This window comes from Panthera uncia (assembly GCF_023721935.1).
Source record: "Panthera uncia isolate 11264 chromosome A3 unlocalized genomic scaffold, Puncia_PCG_1.0 HiC_scaffold_12, whole genome shotgun sequence".
Lineage (NCBI taxonomy): Eukaryota > Metazoa > Chordata > Mammalia > Carnivora > Felidae > Panthera > Panthera uncia.
Window position 1 is genome coordinate 25,192,650 of NW_026057579.1, and position 23,431 is coordinate 25,216,080.

Below are 23,431 nucleotides of genomic sequence, written 5' to 3' on the forward strand. Positions count from 1 at the left end.
AAGGATTGATAAATTTGGTCAAAAGCTGTTCCTGTGTAACAGACACATGTAACAGACATGGTATATATTTGTTTACAGTCTTTGTTTAACAAAGCAGGCGTTCAAGTTTAAGTAAAATCAGCAAAAAGGATGTAGATGTATGGATATGTGATTTGAGATTAAAGTTAGTCTTAAATGTGAATAAAATGTGTATTGTGGAAAAGAAGTGGAATATTTCTAGTTCTGAAGGGACATGGAGAAGGGAGGTCACAAATAGAAATTCTGTGTTATTCCAGAGGACATATGGGGCTAGAGCTTATGGGGAGGTAAACTTGGCACTCTAGAAGGGAGAAACTTTCTGAGAACCCCAGATATCCAATATGGAAATGAGCTGCTTTGAGATCGTGAACTCACAATGACAGCAGTGTGTAAGCAGATACTGGATTACTGACTGTCAAGGATGTCATAGGAGGAACTGATTTGTGTAAAAGTCTGGGCTAGATCAGTGACTTTCAATTTATTTTTAAGGAGTGGAACTTTTTTCCAAATCATCTCTTACATGAAAGCACAAAATTTTAAAATATGTATAACAGATTAAAGAAGGTTGCTTTAGGGAGACCCACCCTGTGGGTCTCAACTCTCACATGACTGCCCCTTGGCACCTCCTCGGAATTCTGAGGGCTCGAACAACCCCCCTCTTTGCTACATAATACCTAAGGATTTATGATTCCTTTTGCATCCAGGATTCCATGAAGATTCTGTATGGGAACTGTTCTTATTTGAAATGGTTCATTAGCTATGTTTCTTTTCTTTTTGCTTTAGTTCCTAAAACATATGGAATTTCACAAATTTAAGTTCAGAAATGTTTAACCTGGGGTTTAGTTTAGACCTGTCTAAATACACATTTTGACCAGTCAGGATACAGAAATGGTGATTTTATTTCCAAAGGAAGAGGTTTTGGATCTAGCAATATGTGTTTAGATTCCAACTACTTGAAATCAGATTATATGACAGTGAGGAAGTACAGTATTAGGTAACCAGCTCCAATAACTTTGATCAGCTTGTATTTAGTGTGTTATGGAATTATGTGTTTCTTTCAACTCTGTCTGGCCATAGAGGATCTTTTGAAGCTCATGTGTAGGCAGTTAATCTTGACTAGGTTCATTGATTTATAACCGGGAGAAAAATGCTCTTGTGAATCCAAATAACTTAAACTTGAAAAAGTTTCAGTCAAGTGATTTTGTCCATAAGCCACTAATAAAATTAAAGGGATGTCAGAGAACAGATATCTTGCAGGGGTCATTGCTTTGCAGGTGCAAAAACCTGAGTTTAACCAATTAATCAGCCTGGGAGACTCAACCTGCTATCTAACCTAAAAAAGATGGCTGTATCAAGCAAATAAATGATTTACTAATGAGAACGAAGAGAAAAATGGCATGTCTGATTTGAAAAATGAGACTTATTTTTTGTTCAGTTACTAGTGTGTATGTATTCTTAGCAGGCCAAAGAACAGTCAACTTGCAGAAGAGAGAACATCTATCATTGCCACCTTAGTATGGTAGTGAGAAGCCAAAAGCATTCTGATTGTGCATTACTTGGTGAATGTATGGATAAAATGTGGTGGGTGTGTTCACCTTGGAATATTATGAATAATCTGTTAGAAGCAATATACTACCTGTAACATAGCAGTGTGGATGCATCGTAAAGACACGGAGTTAACACCTGGTTGCCCATGGGGGGAAATCCAAGGAGCTGTATAAAGACAAATGAAAATAATAAAGAGGAATAAGAGAGAATAAAGACAACAATCAAACGATTCATGGTTGCACAGTCTAAAACTAGTGGTATGTAGGAGAAATGTCCAAAAGAAAATTTTGAAATGAGGAAGAAGTTGATGGAATCTGTGAGGGTGGGAGAAGACTTCCCAGATGAGGAAATACTCATGCCAGCTCTTTAGGCACAAAGCAATATGGAGAATTTGGAGAATGTAAATAATTCAGCATAACTGTAGCATACACCATGAATTGGGAAGTAGCGGGAGGTGAGGTGCATGCTACAAGTGGGGTATAGACAGTCTGGTATGCCATGCAAGCCACTTGTATTTTATCCCAGAAGCAATGGAGCTGATGGGACTTTTAAGCAGAGGAAACACAAGAATGCACTGATGCACTGTACGATATATGGACCATTCCCCAGGCACGGGAGAGGTTAGATTTGAAGAGAACTGAGAGTGGGAAATCTGGGGATATTTGAAACAATCTATGTAAGAGAAGTCAAGTATCTGAATTAAGGAAGAAACAGTGGGGATGGATGCTGGGAAAGATTTGGAAAGTATTAGAGGATAAAATAGATACTATGTTGTGACTGATTAGATATTGGGAGGTGAGAAAAAAAAAATTTAGGACAGCCCTCAGGCTTCTGGCTTGGATGACTGGGTGAAAAATCTTGTTTTTAAACAATCAAATTTAGGAGAAGGTTGAGTAGACATTTTGAGTTTTTGGAGCCAATACCTGATAGGCAATGAGATCTGTTATCAGGACAGTAGTCTGAACTGGGAATACAACTCTGGGAATTGTGGCAGAGGAAGAAGTGCTTGGGGGAATATGTAGAAGGAAGAGAAAAAAGGACCAAGCACTCTGGAGAATACAAGGGAATTCTAGGGAAGGAAGAGGTAAAGGAAGGTATTTAGGGTATAACAGAAGAATGAGAGCAAGAGAAGAAGAAATCTGCAAAACATAAGGAAAGCAGGAGAAGCTCCTGAACTGGAAGCCTAAGGACCTGAGGCACTTGATGAATGAGGATGAAGGGCCTCCTTCCATCCCATGCATCTATCCATTAGCCAGCCCTGATGATGACACCCCTGAGCTCAGATCCCCACTGTTCTCCACTGTTGTCACTGCCCCCCAGGCCTGTGCTGCCATCAGCTCTACTGTTATGGCCTCTTCAGTATTCTCTTGCCTCCATTCTAATCATAAATTTTAGCCAGAGTCCTTGATTTAAAACATTTAATTTCAGGGTGCCTCATTGGCTCAGCTGGTTGAACATCCAACTCTTGATTTTGGCTCAGGTTGCAACCCCAGGGTTGTGGGATCTAGTCCTGAGTTGGGCTCTGAGGCACTGATGGTGGAGCCTGCTTGAGAGTCCCTCTCTCTCCTCCTGCTTCTCTTCCCACCTTGTGCTCTCTCTCTAAAATAAAAAAAATATATACATATATTTTTCATGTCACTTCTCTGCTTATGAACCTTCAATCACTTCCTCCTATAAATAGAAAAGAAATCCTAACTTTATCATGGCCTACAGAAACCTGCTGGTGTCTCCATACCACCTCATGCTACTTCTTCCTTTGGCTTCCAATGGCCTCCATTCTGCTCCTAAGAAACAACAAAATTTTTCCTTCCTCCTTTCTTTAACCAAATGTCAATGTCATGGTCCATTCTTAGCTTTCATAACTCAACTCAAGCACCACATGCCCAGAGTAACCTCTCCTGGCCGCTCTACCCCCTGTTGCTCTGTAGTGTCAGAAGGGAAGTGTTCTGTGCTCATGGTGAGCAGTGAAGGAGACACAGAGATCAAACACTCATAGGAAGAGGAAAGAACTGGGCTTTTCCCTGTATGGGAGAACTGGAGGTTTTACCTACCCAGACACACTCCTCAAGACGACTTATAGAATATATTCTTCATCACCAAAAGGTCCCTTATATCCCTTTCCAACCGGTCCCCTCCTCAATACCTGCCAGCAGAAGCCACCACTTTTTAATTTCTGTTAGCAGCATGTTGTGCTTTTCCAAACCTCATCAGATGTCCTATTGGAAAAAATTATGGTAAATTTCAGGTTTGACTAGATTTCAATCCTTCAGCTTAGTCTGTGTGACTATCACACTCTACTGGTTTGTATTTCCCATTAATAAATTACCTCTACCTAGTCCAGCAGCCGTGTTTGTCAAATGTCACCAGCACAGAAAGCAGCCAGTGTTTGTCAGCTCCCTCTAAAAAGAACATTTTCTTCTCCAGGAATTTAGATGATTCAGCCATTTTTGCTTCTATAGTTATCTGAAATCTTCAAAAGACCGGTATTTTAAAATATTTTCTTATTTTCCCCCTCATTGTTGCAGCAGAAATGTTGGGCTATTGCATCCTGTTACATACAACTTGAAAATGGAAATCTATTTTCGTTTTTAAAACTATTTTAAAAAGACAGGCCAACAAGTACTTACTGGTCACCTGTTTTAATTTTAACATTACGCTGAAGGAGTTGGAAAAAGAATCTAAGCAATGATCCTTAACCAAGGTCACTGACACCTATTTGAGAAGAAAAACATACCCAAATGAAGCTGTCAGAGAACATGATAGCATTGTTGAATACAATGGGGAAGTGTGTGACCTTCATGAAGTCACTTTGTCTTCTAGATCCCAATGTCCTCAGTTGCAAATGAGAGGCTTGATTTCAACTTGTGGTTATCAAACATTTATGTTAAAAACACTAAGCCAGATAATGGGGCTGGCCAGCTGATTGGCTGCCCAGTATATCCACCTATATGAGGTGCTAAAACAGCATTGGAAATAGGGTAAGATGGAGAAAACTGAATTTATCAGAACTCCTGTGGGGAAGAGTACCATATGTGATCTTACAGTTAGCCATTTGGGATATTGGGTGAGATTCCCAAGGAGCATGCTTAAGAAACAACACATGGAGGATAAACCCTTCTAAAGAAAGAAAATCTGGTTTACCATGGAGCTTTTGTTCTGTTAAACTGCAAGCTTGGGCCCCGTCCAAGATGCTTGGGACAAGAAGAAAGGCTGAACCTCACCACTAGCTGTCCTGTTTTTCTGCCCCCTTCATGCAGTCAGTGCTCAGTATTTTTACATAACTGAATAAATAGTTTAAAAATATAGTCTGAATAGGACATATAAGTATTAGCACTGCAGGCTTCTGCCTAGTTCTGTAGCAAATAACTCAGTCACAAATGAAATTTATGTAGAGCCCCAGTACAAAAAAAAAAAAAAAAACAGATTTAAAAAAAAAGCCCTGTTTAAATTAGATGTGAGAACATGGGACTTTGTTCACTTAGCTTCCCTTTAAACCTATTGAGAAAATTTTGTCAAATCCTGGTACTCAATGGAATACTGTTTGAAAACTACTGACCTAGATGATTTCCACTTTTTTTTTTTTAGCATGAATCTTCTGTGACTCTGTGATAAGGTACAGACATCTAGAGAATCAGATTGTACTGCTTTATTAAGTTTTAATGTAGTTATTCATCAATATTAATATTAACTGATTCAATAACAGACATTTTGAGAAAAGTGAAACATTTATGCATTAAATGTACGATTTTCACTTTTTTCTTTGTCTTTTTTAAAACTTGTGTTCTGAGGGCACCTGGGTGGCTCAGTCAGTTAAGTGTCATGACCTGGCTCAGGTCATGATCTCGCGGTCCATGGGTTCAAGATCCGCATCAGGCTCTGTGCTGACAGTTTGGAGCCTGGAGCCTGCTTCAGATTCTGTGTCCCCTCTTTGCCCCTTCCCCCCTTGTGCTCTGTCTCACTCTGTCTCTCAAAAATACATGTTAAAAAAATTTTGAACTTATATTCTGAAAGTTTTCCTGAGCTGCTTCTTTCAGCCCTTGGATTAAATAATATGTCTATTTCCATGAGCTCTTTCTTGTTCTTTGATCACATTAAAAATAGTAACCTCTTCTCATTTTATGGATGCCCACTCCCGTTAAACCTCTCTGAGGCTATTAATTAGAATTCTTTCGACGTTTGTTTCTCTGTTCTAGATTATCTTCTGTTTCTGTTTCCATTTTATTCTTTCTTTTGAACAGCTGGTTCACCGCGCCTTTCCCAGAAGCCTTGACTGATATTCGTATTTAAGAAGGAATAGCTAGGTTGATTAATACAAGCAGATTTGCAATTTCTTCTGTTGCTTCAGACCCCCTCCCCCTCTCGCCTCCAGAAGGAGATGGTGATTCAGATTCCAGGAGCATTGTCTGCCGGGCTTCCTGTGTCCACCTGCTAGGCCTAAGCGAAGAGAGTCAACTTGGGGGTACCGACTCTCATGGTGGGGGCACAGACTCCTCCCAGCAGATTGCTTAATTCCTTCAGGAGCATTTCTCAGGTCTTCATGGGGGTTGGCATTGCTGCTTCAGGAGACAGGGTGACTGGGGAGGGGGTGTCATCAGGCCGACCCAGCAGAATTTCACAGGGACTTCTTCATCCACCACAACTTCTGCTTCCTCTCCCATTCCTTCCACCCATGCTCCTTCTAAAAAACTCTGCTGCAAAGCATTCCTTCCCGGACAGCCTTCTTCGTATACATGCTCTGAGGTGTGACCCCTTACAACCTGGTTTAATGGGCAGGATGAGCCATCTAGGATTATTTTAAATGACTATACTCCCATTCTCAGTGCTTTTTATAATGTTTTTACTTTTTTTATTTTACTGCAGTGGCATACTAGAGATGGGGCAGTTTGGGAAACTCCGTTTAGGACACAAGCAACAGGAGTGCATTGCCAGGAGGGAATTTATAAGCAATAATAGAACAAACTGAAAGAAGTCTGGTTTTTATTATCACCAAAGTCAATGATAAAATGCTTTCCCTACCCTCCAAAAATATATTTTCAAAAAATCTAACTTCCAAACAATTGCTTTGGTTACTGTAGAATTTTAATAATGTATATGTATGTTTCAAATAAGCACATTTTTTACTACTTGTTCTGTAACAAACGTTGGATTCTACAGGGAAGTTAATTTGAAAACCTCCCAGTTATACACTGATCTCAACACAAAGGGACTCGGCTCTGCATGTTTGTTTCAAGAGTAAGTTCGTAAAATTTTGGAATCATTCAGACTTGCTTTTTGGTGCCATTTCTGTCTCCAGTCCCTGTGGTACTACATATTCCTGCATTTATACGGTAGGTAAGAAATAAGCAGTGACAGTGCAGTATTGTAAGGACAAACAGAGCTGAGTTACTTTAACTGTCTCTATCTATGTGATCATTCTGAGTTTTTTGTTTGTGTTTAAATTTAAAACCGAGATATACAGGGCAAAGTGTGAGGTGTAATATTTTTTAGGTTAAGTATAAATTGTGGCTCATGCATGAAATCTTGTATTAAATTATAACAATATCTGTACATGGAAATTTCTTATTTATAAATTAATTTTTTATTGTAAATTATGGAACAAACCGAGGATATCATGACTGTTACTGAAAGTAATTTTGTCCTAAAGAAGGCAGTGTTAAAAATTGATCCATCCCAGAGGCACCTGGGTGTCTCAGTCGGTTGAGCATCTGACTTCGGCTCAGGTCATGATCTCACAGTTTGTGGGTTCGAGCCCCACACAGGGCTCTGCGGCTGTATGCTGACAGCTCAGAGCCTGAAGCCTGCTTCGGATCCTGTGTCTCCCTCTCTCTCTCTCTGCCCCTTCCCCGTTCATTTTCTCTCTCTCTCTCTCTCTCTCTCTCTCTCTCTCTCTCTCAAAAAGAAAGAAAAAGACAAAGAAAGAAAGAAAGAAAGAAAGAAAGAAAGAAAGAAAAGAAAATTGATCCATCCCAGGTGTCAATACACACTGTGTGTCACTGCATTATGACACATCAGTGAGTTAGGGGGAAGAAGGAAGTACCCACATGTGTTCAGGCTGCCATTTTGAACCAGAACATATTATGAGAAAACAGAGAATTCAAGAGGATAAATGACTTTTTGCAAGCAACATAAGGCAGTAGTGAAACTTGTGTTCCACTCCTTTTTTTTTTCTTTTTTATCCAAACTTGTCCTTGTAGTTGGTGTGAACCCTCAGCCTGTGAATGCACACACTTTGAGCTCCACCACCCCTCCGGGCTGAGGAGGACAAGTCCCTGTCCCCCTGTTGGGGCTTCTCAGACTGCTTTAGTCCAGACTTTTCTCACCTCTCACATATTTTGTTCTTCACCCAGCAGCTTTTCATATTATACTGGCGTTTTCTTCCACTTGGACTACAAGCTCTTTAAGGGAAGAGACCATATCTTATGGGTCCCTTGAAGCATGGAGTCTGTTTACTACAGGTTCCCAGGGGTGGTTGCTGATGGACATGGTCATGGTGAGATTGCTAAGAAGGACTAGTCCTTAATGGTGACCCACGTGGAAAATGGTGTTTTTTTTTTTTTAATGGCCAATTCATTTGAAACCAGACTGAAAAGTAAGTTCTGAAATCTAAGTGCTTTTTATGTCTTCTTGGTCAAAAGTGAAGTACAATGATAAAGCAATGAGATTTCCTGCTGGCTAAATTTATCCAATTGTTCTAAAGAAATCTCTAGAGTACAGACATGTTCTGTGCTGTGGTGAAGTCCATGGCCTGTGCATATAGCCTTTTTTAGAGGAACTATTCTACTGGTTTTGTTGCCTAAGTTTCCTGAGGTAATACCACCTTCTTAAAGCACTAAGTCACACTGAAGGCATTGGTTAAATCTGAAATGTTATCAGAGATAAAGGAGAATGAAATTTGATAAGGAAATAACAGGTCACTCCCTCTTGGTTTGGGAGAAAATCATCCTTGTTATGTGACACCTTCTGTTCAAATGTTGTGCAACTTCAGTTCTAGAGAAAAACAGAGGAGGATAGGGTAGCTGGGGCTGACAGGAGAATATTAGCTTGTATCATTAAGATCTGGCTTGTTTTTTCCTTTTTAATCTGGACCGAGAGCCCAACAAATTGAGGAAGTGGTGGGAGAAGAGATAGCTGGAGGAATGTAGTCTCAGACAAAAAGATGTCTCATTGGAAAGATGAGGCTATGTTTGGATAATATCAGTTTATCAAGTCACGATGAGGTGGAGAGGATAAGCTGAGGCTTGTTTAGCACCCATAAATACTAGATGCTTAAGAGTGGTGAACTCAGGATAAATAACAGGGAGGTACAATTTCAAAAGAGGGAAGCAAGTACGGTTCTGGAACCCATTAGCCAAAGAGGTGGTACTGGCCAGGATACAGGTGGACTGCAGAGGTTCAATTCATTCATGGGTGAAGGGTATAGAACACATTCTTCAGGGTGGCCAGGGTGGTTGGGCGCTTCTCTGGCCTCCGAGGTGCTATCAGCGTGACATCCCTGCCCGGGAGCACTCACTCGTGGAGCCCTCATTTCAGACCGTCTCCTGGACTGCAGGAACCGAGGCGCTGGCCCAGGGGCACAGTTCTGATGTTCTCGTGTTTCATCTTCCTGGGCTAACTATTAACTTTCAGCCTGAAGTGTCTGTCACCAAGTCATCTGTCTTGGTAAATGCTGTTGGGGTCTCTGTATTGTGAGGAGGCAATGAATCTTCCCTGCTGACAGTGAGAATATCCACACCAAGCTGCCATAGAGATTTCTGCTTCCCACAATGTTTATGACAGTAAATTAGGCTACAGAGTGCACCAGAGATTGTTTCCATAACCCCTGATACCTGGTATATTTGTCAGCCTCACTCCATGGACTGTGACTTTAGTAGAGCCAGAAAATGTTTAAAATATAAGGCCACAGATAATATATAAAATTATCAGAGCACTTTGCAAGAACTTGCACTGGTTTATTTGGACCTTTCCCTCAGATATCATGTATTTCCTTTCCTCTTTGTCTCTCTGGTCTTTCCGTTATCTTTCCATTTTCCTCTGGCTTCTTTGTTGGTTTTAATTCCATATCCAAGCAGAGTAGTGTGGGATTTCCCTTAAGCTTTTCACTGAATCCTCTGCTTGCCTACCTCCACAGCCATTTTCTAAGGGAGCTCCGCTGTGTAAGCCACCTGTGTGTTCAGGTGATTTCCAGGTCTCTAGGCCCTACGCTAACTCTTATCCTCTTTGCCTTGTGTCCAGGTGCTTTCCTTTATGCTTACACTTACCTTACAGGTTTAGTCTTTAGCTTAAAATCTTGTGTTGTAAGACCTGGTTGCAAAATAGACAGTTGTTTCATAAAACAATTTCCATTGAATGTCATTCCAATCAAAACAGAAACTTTGGAGAAATACTCATTTATTGCATGTATTTCTCAAAATATATTTGGTAAATCTGTCCTTTGACATTGGAGTCTTTTTTTAAAAAAAAAAAAAAGCGAAAATCTATTTTCTTATGCATTTTATTCCTTTGTATAATTGAATGGCTCCTTTGTTCTCAGAACTGCAGAAGAGTTGCTAATATTGAGATGAATGATATACAGATAACATTATTGAAATAAATCCTTTGCTAGAGGAAAACTTTGAATTTTTGATTCTAGCAATCCATTATATCCATTCTTTATGACCTTGAACAGGTCAGGACTCATTGGTTGTGAAATTTTTAAATTTGGTGGTCACTACCTATGATTGAAATACAAGAGATTGGATATAATATTTTTTCCAGCCTTATTGCAACATCATTGAAATTGAAGAGAATGAAATACTACAGAATAGAGTAGGATTCTGGGTCTGCTTAGGATGCAGAAAGCCCCAAGATAAGTTTGTTCTTTCCCTATAAATGAGAAAAGACTGTAATAACTTTCTTAAATCCATAATAGAGTTGAGGTCACAAAACAATTCAGGTAAGCTGAATTCCAGAAGTGACAGGTTTCTCCAAGAAGAGATGAAACACGTGAGCAATTTCACATTTGTCAGAACGTGAGATAAAGAAGAGGCGACCGTGAAAAGGGGAAGAGGAAGACAACGTTGTAATGAGTTCTTACAGGCTGAGTGTGGACGCATGTGACAGCTTAGAATAGCTGGGAACTACAGACATGAGAGAATGTGCACTCAGTCATAAGCTCTTTTCTTTTGGTCTCCAGTGGGTCCTCAAAAGAAAGATTAGGGACAGGGCAGGAGACTGCTGGTGGTACAGATGTGTAGCGATGGGTTGCTGCTGGTACATGGAAATAAAGCACAGCTAACTTCCTGAGATCCCCCCTCACACCTAAGGAAAGGCCTTAGGATGCTGAGCAAATGGCTTAAAACCTGGTTGGATCCAGGATTCTGCCCGGATATGAAGCAGATGTCTTCTGTCACTGAGGGGCAATGAGAAATTCTCTGCCACCAACACCTTGTCTCTCCACACCACCACAGGGACACAAAGGCAGAATCTAGTGATCATGGGGAGGAAAAGGGCAGGAACACACAAAAAAACCCTCAATCCCCAAGACCCTGGTGGACCGGACCTGCCTAAGACTAAGTCTGGGTCGGAGAACCAAGAACCCCTACTATGAGTCCAGCCCTGAGTAACATGTCTTTGGCTGGAGATGGTCAGGAGTGTTGAGGCAGAGCCCTTGTGGTGCAGAGTTCCAGGGACAGTTGAAAGCCAAGAGCAAGGGCATTGAGGAAAACCGCTCAGCCTTCCCTACGCACACAGAGGACAAGGTGGCAGCAGCCCACTCCTGGATGGATTTGAGTCCATGGTGTGCCAAAGGTCACTATAGCCTTAAAAAGCCCAAACCCAGATAGATCCATTAGACTGAATCTACTCCCCACACTAATGGCCTGTCTGAAGAGTCATGCATATTCTTGCATGTATAGACTTGTAAACTTCATCTGTATTGCTCTTCTGAACAATAAAATTTAGGAAAACATGAAAAAGCAGGGGGGAAAAAACCACCATGAAGTGATAAAAAATAGAGATGATACAGATGTTGGAACCATCAAACTTGCAGTTTGAAATAGTTGTGGTTAATATTTATTAATTATATTAGCCACTGGAGAATGTAGACAACATGTAAGCATAGATTGAGACTTTGAGTGAAGTACTGAAAACTATATATAAAAAGAGAGTTTATAAGCAGATTGCATACAGCTGAAGAAAAAAAAATGAATGAACTCAAAGTTAAGACAATAGAAATCAACCAAACTGAAAGACAATGAGGAAAACTGAGCAGGGACATGAGAAGGAGGAGAACAGGACACCCATGAATTGTGGGGTAATATCAAAAGTCTGACAGATGTGAAATTGGAGTCCCAGATGGAGAAGAAATGAACAAAGCAGATGAAATATTTGAAAATTTCATGGCCAAGGGTTTTCCGAAATTAATGAACTGTAATAAACCGAAGATCCCCAAAGCCCAGTGGATCCCTAAGCAGATTAATTACCCTTTCCAGCACACCTAAGCACATCATCTTCACAATGCTGCAGCCCAAAGGTGAAGAGAATATCTCAAAGGCAGCTAGAAAAAGAACATACATTTACAAGTTAGAGATGCATTAAACCATACAACAACCATTAAAAAGTAACACTAAAGCAGAGGTATAACTAATGAGTCAATAGTGCAGATAAAATGAGCACAAAAATAATCAAAAAGAAGGCATGAAAAGAGGGGAGAAAGCTGTCAAGAAGAGAAGAGACAAATTAGCAAACAGCTAGCAAGATGATTTCTGTCCTACCATATCAATAATTAGATCAAACGTAACTGGTCTACACACTGCAGTTGAAAAGCAGTGATTCAATATATATGTATAGCAAGTCCTCACACTGTACACTTTAAACTTACACAATGTTACATGCAAATTATGTCTCAATAAATCTGAGGGGGGTGTGAAGCAGTGATTACCAATGATTGGATAAAAAAGCAAGATAAATCTATCTACTCTTTGTAAGAAATCCACTTTAAATAGAGACATAGCTAAGAGTCTAAAGATGGAAAATAATATACCCCACAAACTCTAACCAAAAGAAAGCCAGAGTAGCTCTATTAATATCAGACAAAACAGACTTCAAAGGGATGTTACATTATTATAAAGTAGTCGATTTATCAAAATGACATAATAGTACATAATGTGTGTGAACTTAGCAGAAATTTGAAGCATAGAAAATTCAATAAACTCCAAGCATGAGAAACATGAAGAAAACTATACAAAGGCACATCATAATGGCATTTTCAAAAACAATGATAAAGGGAAAATCTTATAATGAGCCAGAGAAAAGACATGCAGGAACGAAGACAAAGCGCACCATATATGTATCTCTAGTGGATGACTGAATGTAGTAAAAATCATCCTGATGCCTCCCTCACATCATCCCCAGATACAGTATGTCAGTTGGATATAATACGTCCTAAAAATCTCTCCAACTCATCCACCTGTTTTCTTCTTTCCCTCTACCACTCCAGTCCAATGTTCTATTGACTCTTTTTTTAATAGCAAGTTTTTAATGTTTATTTATTTTGAGAGAGAGAGAGAGAGAGAAAGAGAATGTGAGTGGGAGAGGGGCAGAGAGAAAGAGGGAGGGAGAGAGAGAATCCCAAGCAGGTCCCATGCTGCCAGTGCGGAGTCCAACTCAGGGCTCAAACTCAAACTGTGAGGTCATGACCTGAGCTGAAACTGAGAGTCAGACACTTAACCGAATCAGCCACCCAGGCGCCCTTAATGTCCTATTAACTCTTGACCAGATTATGCAATAAGCCTCAAACTGGACTCCCTGCATCCATACCTGCCTCTTTCCAATTTGTTCTTGAGATTTTAGCCACTGTGGGGTCTGATCCTGGGGCAAAATGTGGTCTAAGCTTACCACACTGCCCATCCTCTTGAAACCCTTCATGCTGACCACCCCAGAGTTCAGCAGCCTCCTCTCCCATGCTGCTGCTGATCCCTCATTCGTCTTCTTTCAGCTTCTTCTATGCTCACTGCCCTTGTTGACCACAGGGCCTTTTCACAAGCTATGTTCTCTGCCTCTAAGTCTTCCACATTCTTCTCTCAATTTAATTTAATCCAACTCAGCATGTAGATCACAACTTCATGTCTTCCTGGACCCATGACTAGTTCAGATACCCCTGTTTTACTCTAGCATCGTAACCCCTCCTTTATAGATTTTATAATTGTGATTAACTGTTGATTTGGGAGAAGTTATTTAGGTCACATCTGTCTCTTTCACCTGAGTGTAAGCTTCTTGAAGCTTGTCTTTTTCTGTTCATCACTGGATCCCCAGCACTTAACCCTTGATCCTACATACATTGGGTAATCAATAAATATTTGTGAACTGAGTGAATGGACAAGTGACCATAAAATAGATATAAGAGAGAATTCAGAGATACTAAGACATTCCTATGTAATCACAGTTGAACTTGAGTTTGAACCTCTCTGGCTAATGAAGTCAGTCACATCAATAAAGCCCCATATAATTCCTTCTCCTTGCTGAAATCCTCTCTGGTGATAACTAGAGTATGAGGCTCCTACTCCTCCAAGCTTCTAGGACCTCTACTGACTGCCCAGCAATTTGGGTCTTGCTTTGGTAATCACTGCTCCAGTTACCTGTGAATGCCATGAGTGCATGAACTATGTCTTTGGCCGGTGCCACGAAGGCAAGACACATGGCAGCAATGACCTGCCAGCTCCAGAGCCTTTATCTTCCCAAAGCCTCTCTGTCTCTGCTGGAGGGACAAAACCTCCCATGGCTCTGTACCCCCCAAGCCCTTGACTCCTACCTGCACTTTGGCTTATGTCCTTTTGCTTATACTCACCTTTATTTAAACAAACACAAACCTTCAGGTGTTTTTCTGGCACCTGCTTCATTTTGCCCATCATGTAGTTAATTGTATGCCCATCTTATGCATCTCTTACCAGACAGGTGTTTCTAGAAATTGGGTGGTCTTGCTCTTTTTCCTCCTTCCAGCACCCAGCACAGTGCCTTCATGTTAACCAGGTCTAAGGGAACATTTGCAGACTTGAACTGACTCATGAAAAGTAGGGGCAATCCAAGCGTCCTACAGTATGCTGTAGTTGCCAGAGCACTGGCTTGTGAGTCCACCAACTCGGGTTTTACTCTCAGTTACCCATGTCAGTTTCTTATCTATAAAATAAGAGAAATAATCCCTGCTCTATTCACTGCAACATGTAGTTGTTAAGATCAAATAGGATGATGGGTGTGGAGGTGTTTTGTAACATGTAAAGTATGCTGGGGGTGTAAGAGCTTTTTATTTCTAGATGTGACTATGCAAAGAAACAGGCTGAAGTAGCTAAGACTTTAACTTGTGGCTCCTCGGAGCTAGGCCTGTAACTCACAGAGGGTGCCAGAGGCAACTTTGGCTTTGCTCTTTATGTAGCCACAGGGAATGATTCATTAGTTGCCGTTATGAGGACTATATATGTCGAACCACCTGGGTGTGTGGTCAACGGTGCCAAAGTTATTTGGTCACCGGAATTTGAGAGAAATGCCTGGAGCACATCACTAGTGCTTGGTGGGTGGTGATAGTAAACTTCCTTCTGAAGGAAGGGGAGCTAGATTTAATGCTAATTTCTGCTGGAGATCCTGCTGAAATTTAGAAACACACCTTTAGCAGGCATGGGAGAAGAGTGGCTCACAGCCTGCAGCAAAGGTCCTTTCCACTCTCAAGGGGCCCTGCATGGGTCTGAAGTTTCTATACTCAGTTGCGATGTTCCTTCCAGTTGGCTGTGAATTCCTTGGGGACAGGGGCTGCGTTTTCGCCATCTTTTAATTTCCAGTCCTTGCCATCTATGAGTGCTGGATATGTGCTCAAAAAGCCTTTGGTGACTATTTATAAAATAGGATAAAATAAAATAAAATAAAATAAAATAAAATAAAATAAAATAAAGGCTAGGAGTAGGTTCCTGGTCTTGCAGAGTGGCAGATGTGGGACCAGGTAGTTACTAAGTGATGTGCTATGTGTGAGGATAGGGGCTTTGTAGAGGCTTCCTTGAATTCTCGAATTGTGTCTTGAAGGAGGAGAAGACTGAAGTCAGGGTAAGGGCAGAGGAGTGAGGGTTTGGAAGGTTGTGTAATGTTACATGCTTAAGATGTTTAAATATTTCAAGAGGCTTTTGCATCCATTGTCTCAGTTCTCACAGAAATGAAGATGGGAATAGGGTCATCCTGAGGGTCACATTCATAGATCAGGAAACCAAATCCCAGATGCATTTAAGGACTTGACTAAAGTCACACAGCAGGTTAGAGGGAAAGCCAGAATCAGAATGCTTTTAACTTTTATTTATTCATTGTTCACCCTCCAACACACAGCTTTATGTGCTAGTGCAGAAGCTTCACCTTTGCATCCAAAGCTGTTTTTTGAGTGCCTCTAACAGTGCATCTGAAGGAGTTTTCGGAAGTCATTATAAACTGGTCAGAAAAGGGAGCTGTTTATCAGAGTTTGGAGTGGAGAAATTTATTTGATAGCTGGTGCTATGATCACAAACAAAAGGAATTCACTGCATACAGGGTATCTCCCAAGCAAAGACAGAAGAGGCCAATCCACGGTGACGTTCACAAGCCCACTGGGTGGGCAGAGCTGAACAAAACCTGCCAATTGTTGTCTAGCATTTGAAACTTAAAAAAATCCTCTTGGATTTGAAAAACAAAAAACTCAAACTTCCATCTGCAGGCCTCTTCTCTTTTCCCTTCATTTCTAAACTTATGAACATTTAAAGAAAAATCAAATCCATATGCTTTGGTATTAGCAACATTTAAATCATAAAACAGCATCACAAAGGAGCTACTCGATACCTGCCAGGCTGTATGCCTTGGGTCTTCCAAAGGAAAGTTCCTTTGCTAGATAGAGCTCCAAAATGTTCAAGCACTGTATAAATTCCTAATGCTCATGGACTTTCTCAGATTAAATGTGTGATCTGGAAGCAAGACATTTTAATTCTCCAGGCCTTAAGACTCTCATCTAAATTGGAGTTTACCAGACCGTCTCTGTATTCCCTCCCCTCTGTAACATTCTGTGGTTCTGGCCGCGTGGATATTCCTGGCTCACAGGCGCGAAGAGACTGCTAAATTCGTGTTTTGGCTTTGCCACATATGGGCTCCAAGTGATTTAGTCTCTCGTTGGCCTCAGTTTCTTTCTTCATAAAAGCTCTGTAATAGTGCCTGCCTCATAGAGTTGTGAGGTTAAATGAGTCGACACAGGCCAAATGCTGAGTTCGGAGTTGAGGACCTATGAAGTACTAAGTAGAAAGCCATGACTGCACACTGGTCTTCTCCTCACATTGGTAAGGGCAATGGCCAACATTTACAGGGTGCTCCCTGTCGCAGCAGGTACTACACAGTCACCTGCGTCGAATCATTCAACCGTCACAACCCTACATGATAGATCATATTTTATCTCTGTTGTAGGTTACTCCCAGGCATGCAGCTCGTAAGGGGCAGAGCTGAGAATTAAAGTCACTCTCTGGACGTCAGAGTAGAAGTTTGCAACCATTGTACAGTACTGCCTTGTCTTGAGCGCCATGATAAAACAGAAAGAATGAGTGTTGTAGAGTCAAGACCTGATTTCAAATCCCATTTACTCATTAATTCAAAAGGCATTTTGGGTGCCAGACCCTTACTGGATGTGAAGAGACAGCAGGTATGTGTGCCTGTCTTCAAAGGCTTCGTATTCTGGTGAGGGAGAGGCAGGTGAACAGGAGGTATGGTGCACTGGACAGGTGCTATAAGAAGTTAGCAAGGATGCTCTGGAGACCCATGGGGAAAGGATACATAACATCATCTGGGTGGTCTGGAAGGCTTCCTGTGGAAGTGACGGCTGAACTGAGACCTGTTGGAGGAGGCCACTAGGTGGAGGAGGTCATCTAAAGAGCAGTTTAGTGGGGCTTGGGCACGTCCAGAGCCATGGCTGATGGTGCAAGATGGGGCATGGAGTGGGCAGGGCAAGGGAGCTCACCATGGCTCCTTAATGGTGCCATTCCAGATGGTTCACAAAATTCCAAGATGTTTCTATATTCTCATTCTCTTAGACATATGGAGTCTAAGAGTGGGTGATGGTGCCCCCTTTCCTGCCTCCTTAGGACTCATCCTGAAGTTGAAAGCACACACTTTTTTCCCGTATGTCATGTTAATGAAATTGCAAAGATCATAGATTAGTCCCTCGTGATATGGAAAGGGCTCAGCAAACACCAAAGCAATAAAGTTAAGAATACGGGTGACAGCACAGAATTTTATAAGTATTAAACGTTAATTTGGGACTTTTATATGAAACCCCCCAAAGGTCCTGATAATAAATTCTCATCCTCTTTTCTACAGCCACTCCTCCCTTCCCATCCCAAACTCTTTGGAACTTCACAGCCTCCCCAGGGCCCCTAGGCTAACTCTCTGGCCATGAGCAGGGTAGTAAGCATGGGAACTGGCAGATTTAGAGCCCTGTCCTCTCCCCTTTCAGTGTGAGGCTGCCTGTCAACTTGGGTCACTGTCTTCCTGATGAAGGCACATTTTAAAAACACTCTGAGGCAATGACTCTAGACAGTTTGGTCTCTGGTTAATATAGGATAATAAATTTCTAAATTCAGCAATGACAAATAGCCCTTTGCAAGTTATTAATACTTCATAAAACAAATATTCCAACTTTTGTTTAGTTCCTGGCTTTCTCTTGCTCTCTTCCCTTCTATTGTTCTGTTGATCTCCCAGTTTTTCTGGTCTCCTCTTATATGCATCTTTTCTGACTCCCTTCATAGTGATGATAAGTTTGGTTGTTAAAATGTTCAAAGTGTAAGTTTGCTAATTGATACTTTGATAACCTCTTGAATTTCCAAATGGGATTTAAAAAAAAAGTTGTCTTTGTTGCAACTGTTGTGGCTTGGCTTCAGGATTTCTTTTTACCATCGAGTTAAAGGGGATTCTGTAATCTGTAATTTTTTCTTTAAGGACATGTTTTTATTTGCTTGCTCCTTTTCTGTCCTCTGTTCCTCTCCTAAGCATTTTTCCCATTTCTCTTTTCCTTTCCCATTTATCTCAAAGCATCTCTTCCTCTGCTCGCTCCCCCTTCTCTCCTATTTCTCTCCATCTTCACCTTCTCTGCTCTGGTGTTGATTTTTTTCATTGGTAAGCTTTCATACTATGGGAGGAAGAAAGGTTCTGATATTTCATTGGAACCCCTACCAGACCAGCTGTGGCTAGAAGCTATAAGCATTTCCATGAAGGTTCTTTGAAAACTCATTTAATGTGACTTAAGAAAAAAGAAGGAAAGAGAAAGAAAAACTTTTAAAAGAGAACAATCTGAAATCCATAAAAGAAGCATATAAAACTTGCTTATGCAAATGAACATTTCTGTTTACATGGTGAGCATGGGCTCTGTTGTCCTGATTCAAGTTCTGTGTACATGGGAGTTCAGGGACACGTGCTAAATTTAAGTGCCAGTCTTTCCTTTTCAAACATATGCATCCTACAAGTCCTAGCACTTGCTCCTTCAAGCAGGCATCACTAGCACTTTCCTGCCACTTCTTAACTCTCCGTGTTTTATAGCTTTCCAGGGAGAGAGGAGCCTGCCTGCTTAAGTGCCCCTCAAGGCAGGATGGACAGCGTCTCCAAATATTTAACAGATGCCGTGCTGTATCTCAGGATGAATCCATTACTGATTTGGAACTCTCGTTCTGGTAACTTCTGCCAGGTTTCCTTTCACACTTGTGATGAGGAAATGGACTGAGCATCAGTGAGGGGACAAGACAATAACAATAAACAGACCCGGGCTTAAAGCAAGGCAGTAATAACAAAAACAATCCCTGGCCCCCTTGACAGTGGCTCTCCCTCCAGCGCCAGGTTGCAAATCACTTTCTGTTTCCTTCTCCCTGAGCTCACACACGTTCAGAGTCACAGGATCTGAAAACGTGCCCGTTTGTGTTCTTGTTCAAGGAAATATTTGGATAAGAGAGACAGGACTAAAGAAATTCCAAGTTGTCTTGGAGGAAGTTATCAAAAGCGATGGTAGGCTGGGCTGGGAAGTGAGAAGGGAGAGTTAATTCCTCATTCCTGTCTGATCCAAACCACTCACAGCCTCGAGAGCAGGCCTTGATTGCAGCGGATGCCAGCGGTGTATTTTCCATGTTCAAAGCAGAACCCATCATCTCACCCCCTCTTTCCAAGCTTGCAGTCTCCCATCCAATTTACCTAATATATCACTGTCATATTCATTTTTCTAAAGCTCTTTACTTTTGACTGCCTTGGATATTTTCAGGAAGTTGGTATGGTCAAAATATATGAATTAGTTTCTCCAATCATTACGTATCAAATGCCTGCTTTAGAACTGCAGAATACAGTAAGAAATGGCGGTGCCCAGTGTAGCAGGAAAACAGTCATGCAAACAAATACCAAGAAATGTGAGAGGTGTAGTCACAGAGTTCTTGTGTGGTGCTACCACGGAGAACAGAGGAGGTATGAACTCAGTAGGAGGGGTGAGCCTAGGGATTATCAGGGACAGCTTCACGGAGGAGGAGAATTTTGAGCTGAATTTCCAAAGATCAGTAGTGATTTCACAGACAAGGAAGCTCTCACATGGAGATGTGAGAAGTCATAATGTTTAATAAAACAGTGATGAATTCCAGGTCAAAATGCAGGAGTCACAGAGGTAGTGTGTTTGAGGAGGTTAAGAGTAAAGTTCAGAAGATAATGGGGTTTGTGCACCATGCTGAGTGTTTGGACATTATCCTACGGGAGAGAGAAGCCTACTGATGGGTTTTAAGCTGGGGGATGATGTAATTATATTTCTACTTAAGATTGAGGACTTGAGGGTAGGAGAGGAGATGGGGAGCCTGATGGGGTCTGTCCTGAAATGGAGGGGCACTACATGGGTCACTAGGAAGAAGGTGCTGCAATAAGCATACAAGGTAGGGTTGATGGAGCTTGGAGAACAATTAGATGTGAGAGGTTGAATAATGACAAAGCATTAATTAGTGGTCTCTCATGACACTAAGTGAAGTTGCAAATATTTAGCCTGATATTCAGCACCCTCAGGAATTTGGATCCAATCTGTTTTTCTGGCTTGATTTCTCAACATTTCTTTGCTGGGAGAATACATCAAAGAATGCAAATTGCTTTCCCTATTCCTGATTCCCTCTCGTTGCTCAAGCTTGTGTTCTGCATTGACAAGACTCTTAATACTTCTGGTCCAAAGCCTCCTATGGCCCAACTAACCCTTGCTCCTTGGTCATCACCCCAGTTGAAAAGACTCCGTTTGTTCTTGGAGATTTCATATGACCCTGAGTTTATTTCTCTCATTTCACTTGTTTCTATGGTATACTGTACTTGTTTGCTGGTCTTCTCTCCCTTCCACTCCCTTTATCAACTAAGAGGTCATCTTATTGAGAACTGAGATGCTCTTATTCATATTTCTATCCCTGTTCATACCTCTCACAGTACATGGTACATTACAGTTGTAAAGTAAGTGTTTTTTTTTTTTTTTTTCAAATTAGAGATTGTTACTTTGGCTGAATTTCCATAATCACATGAATAAAGTAAAGAATTAGAGCATGTCAGTAGATAGTCCAAATGAAGTGTCTACTTTGACTGTGATATCTGACCATTGCTAAGTCAAATCTCATGACAACATTAACTTAGATGAGATTTACTAATTGAGCAAAGAAAAACACATATAAAGTTTTATGCCCACAAATATCATATCCATCAGTAAATCTTGGTTATGTTTGGCACATCTCAAAGAGCCCAGTGGATTGTAAAGATATTATTGATAAGATTCTATAAGCTTGTATCCTGTTATTAATTTTTATACCAAATTCCTATTGGTTTTAATGAGAATTCTGATTTCTTTTCTTTTTTTTTTAAACTATGACTCCATAAAAGTTTTAAGTGAGTTTGTTTTTAGTTCTATGAAGCATGTGTGGGTCCAACAGAGAAAAGTGCTTTTGGACATATTTATGGACCATATGTATTTATTCATCTAGAGACATTTGCATGAAAACTTCCCTCAAAGACCATAAACATGAAACATTACATGAATGTTTGCACCATTACGATTCTATTCCTCAATGTGATTACCATTATGATATTTATATGGTATTTGTCTTTGAGCTCAAATGAGTACATCTATTAAAAAATAGAAAAGAATTATTTCATGTCTGTATAGTTCTTAAGGATCAATGTTATTGCCATTTAACTAATGTGGAACTAAAGGGTGAAGAGGTGAAGCTAATTGCTTGAGAGCATGCAAGGTAATTTGGAGAATGTCTTTGTCCATAAAGATTCTAGCACAGCCTTCAAAGTGTGGTTCAATCCCACTTCCAATTGGTTTCCCTGGAAATTCTGAGTCACGTTGATCGTCCTGACTCTATATTGCATCTTTGGCTCTGTGTCTCTCTTCTGTTTTGTGGGCATTGGTCTTGTCTGCCCACCTACACTGCAAGTTCCTCTAGAGATATAAAAAGTGCTCATGAGCAGGTACCAGGGATAGTGAATAGAATAACCCAGTACAGTACCCTTTCAGAGTCTGTGGGAAGGAAAAGCAAATCCACAACTGTAGGCTTGAGGTAAGAGTGCTTTTGTGGAGAAAAGCATGGAGTGTCATTGGCTGTCAGAGAGGAGTCTGCTCACCCAAACTAACCATTCCCAGTTGATGCAACAGAGATTCACGGAGGGCAAGTAAGGTGTCCAGTATAATGGCCCAGTAAATGGTACTTGTAGGAATTGAACCCCAATTGCAAAACCCCAGATCCCAGGCTTTTCTCTCTAGATGAAGTTACCCCTTTGTACACCCAAGGTGTCTTAACATGTGCATTCTGCACATATATAGCAGTCACAAGTATGTAGGAAATGGTTGTTTTGTGGAGTTATCGAATAGGAGGTGATGTTGTTTCCTACTCTATTTCATGCCAAACAGTAAAGTAATGCTAAATGACTCACCAAAGCATTTGCATGTCTTCAAAAGGTAAAAACCACCCTAGAGGCATGCTTTTCTAGAATGAAGGAGGTTAGGGAAAGGTTAGGACAGGCTATTATTCTATTTTTCTTGTGCTGATGAAATTGAAAGGAACAAACAAACAAGGCCATCATTACCCCACAGGGATGGAAGTAGGGGCAGAACTGGGGTCTTGCAATGAGTGATGTGGAGAAGGCTGTTCCAAAATTAGCGTGAGTCTGGCTGCTTCCATCTCTATCAATTTTAACTCTGTTTTTATGGGTATCGGGGAAGATTCAAGTGCAGGGTGCATTTTGGACATAAGTGGCCCATTTTTTATGCCCATTGCTCCATCATTAACCCTCCCACTTAGTCCTGGAAATGCAAAGCCCTCATCTTCCATCTGCTGCATGTTATTTATGATGATGCCTCCAATTATGTCCAATCGAGTTGCTGTCGATGATTAAAGGTAATAGGTAATAATAACTTGGCCTCATCATTACCACCATTATTATTAGGTCATTGATTGCAATAATTTCTAAAATTACCCCTTGGAATAAAATATGTTAAGCACCTGGTTTATCCTTTTTAGGAACATCTGCTCTAAATGTGTGATAGTGTAGGACTGAACGTGTCTTGCTCTGAAAGGAAAGCAAACAGTGTTGACATTGGGAGTCTTGTCTGTGCTGGTATGAATATATTGAGAGATGATGAAATAATGATCAGTCTCAAGTTCAATGTTGTAATTAAAGCTGTTTAAGGAAAAGGGAAAGAAATACACACACACACACACACAATCCAGAATGTTCTGCAGCTACTGCAATCTCTGCTCCTTTAGAAAAGTTCATATCTTCACAGTGGCCGGATCTCGGCCATGGCAGTGCCTCTCCTGGTCCCTGTTAGTGGGCCATCAGGTATGTGTGAGTGGGG